Here is a 5,799-nt window from a genome sequence, read left to right as displayed (position 1 = left end):
AATCCCCCCATAAAAGCATTTAAAATATTAAAAGTATTTCAAAGGTTAATTAAAGGGGTATGAACTCACTTGTGGTGAGTGGATTGGATTGAAGTGTCGGATATTGTGCTAGGAGGCAAACGGAGACTTGTTCACACGCACGAGCCTAGTTATCATATAATGAGCATATATATAACTAATTAGAAAAATAATAACTAATAAAATTTGTTGGGACACTCAAGAACATGTAAACACTTTGTATAAGTGTTATAGGTCCTAATGGTTGCTTCTAGGTTGTTGTGGGACAAGGCTAAAGGGGTTTAATGTTCCAAAAGGCCTTATATATGTGTTTAACATTCAATAAACTACACACAAGGAGTTTACGGTCGTAAACCCTTGATTTTACGGCCGTGAACTCTCAACTTGGTGGTACATGGTGTTTTGAAGTGCTATTTGATTTCTAGAATAAGTTCTACTTGGTGGTTTAGTTCTTTGGGTAGTTTAGGACACATAAACACTCCCTTGAGGAGTTTACGGCCCCAAGGCCAATTCCCTTAGAGTTTACGGCCGTAAACTCTCATGGGATGGGTATTTTTATTCTTTCAAGTCCCAAGCACAAGTAGGATAATTCTAGGCATTTGTTTAAGGCTAATGAGGATCCTAGGCACACTTTGGTGCCCTTGTTTGGTGTTTACGGCCTATGAGTATTCCCTTGTCCGTAAACTCACTTTAAGGGGGTGCTTTTGATGTTTTAAAGTCCACAATTTCACTAGGAATAAATGGGGGTTAATGTCTAAAGCTTTAGGAGTGGTTAGGGCACATTTTGGCCCTTGAATTTGGAGTTCACGGTCCAAGAAGTTCTTGGGCCGTGAACACCCTAAGCTTGGTGTTTTTGATTGTTTTCTAGCCTCTAATATACATACATACAAGCCTAAGCTAGTTACTTATCAAGGAAATGGGACTAGATAGCATTTAAGCCTCATTTTGGAGTTTACTCCCCAAGAACATTCTTGGGCGGTAAACTCCCGAATCTCACATATTTGACATGTAATCTATGTTATTAAGCATGTAATAAGCATAATGAAACAACTAGAGAAGTGTACTCACGATTTGGGATGAAAACCCGAAGATCCGTGAGAGAGAAAATGGCTTTTCTCTAGTTGGAAATGTGAATAATGAATAAATTTGGTTCAGAAATCTATTTATAGTCCTGAGATATTTTCGACAGAAAATATTTTTATTCTTGAAATGATTTCTAATATAATAGAGTATTGGAATAACAGTGTTGCACAAAACCATAGTGCATCCACTCTCCTGATATTTACTGAAGTGTAAACCCTGGATTACTCCAACTTATACGAAAAGTATGAAAATTGACTATGACTGTTATAACTTCTATTGAATTGATATTGTTTGTACAAAGTGGAAATTTCGGGTTGTCACATCATCCCCCCGTTAGAAGGAATTTCTTCCCGAAATTAGAATTTAAGGAAATAAGAAGCTACAAACAATTAAGCGAAAAGATGAGGGTATTTTAGTTTCATCTGATCCTCGTGTTCCTAAGTGAATTCCGGTCCTCGCTTGGCGTTCCAGCGAACCTTCACGATCGGGATACGGCTTTGCTTCGTCTGCTTGACCTCACGGTCCATGATCTCTACCGGTTCTTCCACGAAGTTGAGGCTCTTGTTGATCTCGATCTCGTCGAGTGGGATTACAAGAGTCTCGTCGGACAGACACTTTTTCAAGTTAGATACGTGGAATGTAGAATGTATGTTACGAAGTGTGTCGGGTAGGTCGAGTTTGTAAGCTACGGGGCCGACTCTTGCGAGAATCTCGAAAGGCCTTATGTACCTCGGATTACGCTTCCCACGCTTACCAAAGCGTATTAAGCCTTTCCAGGGTGAGACTTTGAGAAGGACTCGGTCTCCCACCTGAAATTCCAAAGGTTTTCTTTGTTAATCAGTGTAGCTCTTCTGTCGGTCTTTAGAGGCTTTCAATCGTTCACGGATCTAAACGATTTTCTCTGTCGTTTCCCGAATGATCTCCGGACCGGTGAGAGTACTGTCGGAAGCTTGCCCCCTGGCTAATTGGGTATCACCCACCTCAGCCCAGCACAGAGGGGATCTGCACTTTCGGTCGTAGAGGGCTTCAAATGGAGCAGCCTTGATGCTCGTGTGATAACTGTTATTATAGGAAACTCGACAAGGGGTAAATGAGTATCCCATGCCTTTCCAAAGTCAATCACACATGCTCTCAACATATCTTCCAGTGTTTGGATGGTCCTCTCACTTTGTCCGTTAGTCTGTGGATGGTAGGCTGTGCTCATGTCCAGCCTTGTTCCTAGGGAATGTTGTAGTGATTGCCAGAATCTTGAGGTGAACCTACTATCTCTATCGGAGATAATGGACATAGGTACACCATGTAGCCGTACGATTTCCCTAATGTATGTTCTCATAAGTTTCTCCATCTTGTCAGTTTCTTTGATAGGCAGGAAGTGTGCAGACTTGGTCAATCTATCGACGATGACCCATATGGTATCAAGTCCACCCGTTGTCTTGGGCAACTTGGTTATGAAATCCATAGTGATCCGCTCCCACTTCCATTTTGAAATCTCTGGTTGTTGCAGTAAACCGGAGGGCTTCTGGTACTCCACCTTAACCTTTGCGCAAGTAAGGCATTTACTTACGAAGGTAGCAATCTATGCTTTCATATTAGGCCACCAGTATAGCTTTTTAAGATCCAGATACATCTTATCTGAACCTGGGTGGACAGAATACCGAGTGTTGTGCGCCTCCGTCATGACCAAGTCTCGGAAACCACCATGTTTCGGTGTCCAGATCCGGTTCATGAAAAATAAGGCTCTGTCACCCTTGGCTTCTAAATTCTTGTCCATTCCTTTAAGGGATTCACTCGTCGCATTTTCAGGTTTCATGGATTCCAGTTGGGCCGCCTGAATTTGCTTAGACAGGTGTGAATGGATGGTTATTGACAATGACTTGACTCTGCGACCAGAATATTCCTTCCGACTTAGGGCGTCTGCTACTACGTTGGCTTTACCCGGATGATAACGAATATCGCATTCGTAGTCACTGAGTAGCTCGACCCACCGTCGTTGTCTCATGTTGAGCTCCTTCTGATCGAAAAGGTGTTGTAAACTCTTGTGGTTGGTAAAGATAGTGCTTTTCGTTCCGTACAAGTAATGTCTCCAGATCTTCAGAGCAAACACCACTGCTCCTAGTTCAAGATCGTGGGTCGTGTAGTTAACTTCGTGTGTATTCAACTGTCTCGAGGCGTAGGCGATGACCTTACCTCGCTGCATCAGAACACACCCGAGCCCTTGATTCGATGCATCGCAATAGACTACGAAGTCTTCTATCCCTTCGGGGAGGGATAGTATTGGTGTGGTTCATAAGGCTCGCTTGAGCGTTTGGAATGCTCGCTCTTGTTTCTCTTCCCAGTCGAAGGCCACGCCTTTCTGGATCAGTGTTGTAAGAGGTTTCGCAATTCGGGAGAAGTTCTGTATGAACCTGCGATAGTAGCCAGCGAGACCTAAAAATTGATGAATTTCTATAGGCATCTTTGGTGCTGACCAGTTCTCAATGGCTTTAATTTTGGATGGGTCCACGTGGATTCCCTCTTTGCTTACCACGTGTCCTAAGAATTCGACCCTTCGGATCCAAAATTCACATTTAGAGAACTTCGTATATAGTTTCTCTGTTCGTAAGGTTCCTAGAACTTGTCGCAGGTGATCGCCATGCTCTTCCTTACTTCGAGAGTAGATCAGGATGTCATCAATGAAAACGATGACGAACTGATCCAAGTAAGGTCGGCATACTTTATTCATCAGATCCATGAAGACTGCGGGCGCATTGGTCAGTCCGAATGGCATCACCACGAACTCGTAGTGTCCGTAACGAGTTCGGAAGGCTGTCTTCGGCACATCCTCCTCTAGTACTCGTAACTGGTGATATCCGGATCTCAGATCAATTTTGGAAAAATAGTTCGCCCTTTGCAGTTGGTCAAATAGATCGTCTATGCGAGGCAGAGGGTAACGATTCTTGACCGTCATTTTGTTGAGTTCTCTGTAGTCGATACACATACGGAATGATCCGTCTTTCTTCTTAACGAACAAGACCGATGCTCCCCAAGGTGAGAAACTTGGTCTTATAAAGCCCTTGCTGAGCAGTTCCTTAAGTAGACCAGAGAGTTCCTGCATCTCAGCTGGTGCTAAACGGTAGGGCGACTTGGCTATTGGGGTAGCTCCTGGGACTAAGTCGATTTTGAACTCGACCTGTCGTTGCGGAGGTAATCCAGGTAGCTCTTCTGGGAAAATATCGGGGAAGTCGCTCACTACTGGGATGTTCTTTAGTTCTTTCGTCTCGAGGCTCGTATCGACGACGTGAGCAAGGAATGCACAGTATTCTTTACGCAGATACTTCTGTGCTTGAATACTTGATATAATACGAAGACTCGCACCGGGTTTGTCGCCGTAGACTATAAGAGTTTCGTTAGACGGGAGGTTTAGACAGACTGCTTTCTCGAAGCACATGATGTCGGCGCGATGAAGACTTAACCAATCCATGCCAATGATAACGTCGAAACTTTTTATTGAGACCGGCATAAGGTCGATTGGGAATGAATGGTTATCTAGAGTTAGGGTACAACCTAAGTATATGCTATTCGTACTTTCAGTTTTCCCATTAGCCATTTCTACTGTGAATTGTTCCTTAAGTGTGTGTGGTTGTTGCTTAAACATGCGAGCAAATTTATGGTTCACGAAGCTTCGCTCTGCTCCACTATCGAATAGAATGCATACATAGGTGTTATCGAGGAGGAACGTACCAGTCACCACTGTCGGGTCAGCAACTGCTTCCCCGTGGCCTATAGCTAGTACCCTTCCTGCTCCACCAACATTCTTTGCTTTGGGGCAGTCCCTCTTATAGTGGCCTGCTTCGCCACATCCATAGCAGGTCGGGCTCGCGCCAGAGCCGGGGACTTGGGTGATCGGCCTCGCCGGGAATTTACAGAAACGGATGGTGTGTCCTTTCCTGTTGCAGTTAGAGCACTGCATTTTACGGCAGGGGCGGTTGTGGTGGAAGTTGCATTTGTTGCACTTAGGCAAACTCCCAGCATACTGCCTCACCGGAGCAGTATCAGCAGCAGGGGTTATCGCGGTATGTATAGCCACAACTTGCTGCTTTTTAGCAGCTCGCTGTTTCTTCTTGTCTTCCCAGAACTTCCGCTTAGTGTCAGCGGGTTTGGAGGGTTCCGGGATGGCTAGGGTGGTTGTTGCTGCAGAGGTTTTGACTCCATGGTCAATGAGTCGCTGTGCCAATCGCTTGGCACTGTCGAAGGTAGCGGGGTTTGATGATAGGACATTCCCCTGATACAGAGGCACTAGCCCCCATATGTACCTTTCGATCTTTTTCCCTTCAGTGGGAACCATATTGGGGCAGAGGGCCACCAGTTCGCTGAATCTGGCGGTATAAGCAACCATGTTGGTGCCCTTCATGGTTAGGCTCCAAAGCTCCTGTTCCATTTTCTGGATTTCGCCCCTTGGGCAGTATTCCTCAATCATGAGGTCTTTCATCGTTTCCCAACCCATGTCGTTGGCTACAACGAGGGTTAGAGCTTTAACGTGGCCGTTCCACCACATTAGGGCCTTTCCTTCAAAGGTGCATGCGGCATATTTGACTTTGCTCGCAACAGGGCATGAACAAATTTCGAAGACTGATTCAGTCTTCTCGAACCATTGCGAGAGGGCAATGACTCCGCCGTTCCCATGAAAGGACTTCGGCTTGCAGTTGGTGAAATCCTTGT

The sequence above is a fragment of the Lactuca serriola genome, chromosome 9 (assembly GCF_051521515.1).
Source record: "Lactuca serriola cultivar US96UC23 chromosome 9, Lser_US96UC23_V15, whole genome shotgun sequence".
Taxonomy (NCBI): Eukaryota; Viridiplantae; Streptophyta; class Magnoliopsida; order Asterales; family Asteraceae; genus Lactuca; species Lactuca serriola.
Note: the sequence above shows the minus strand (reverse complement) of the source record.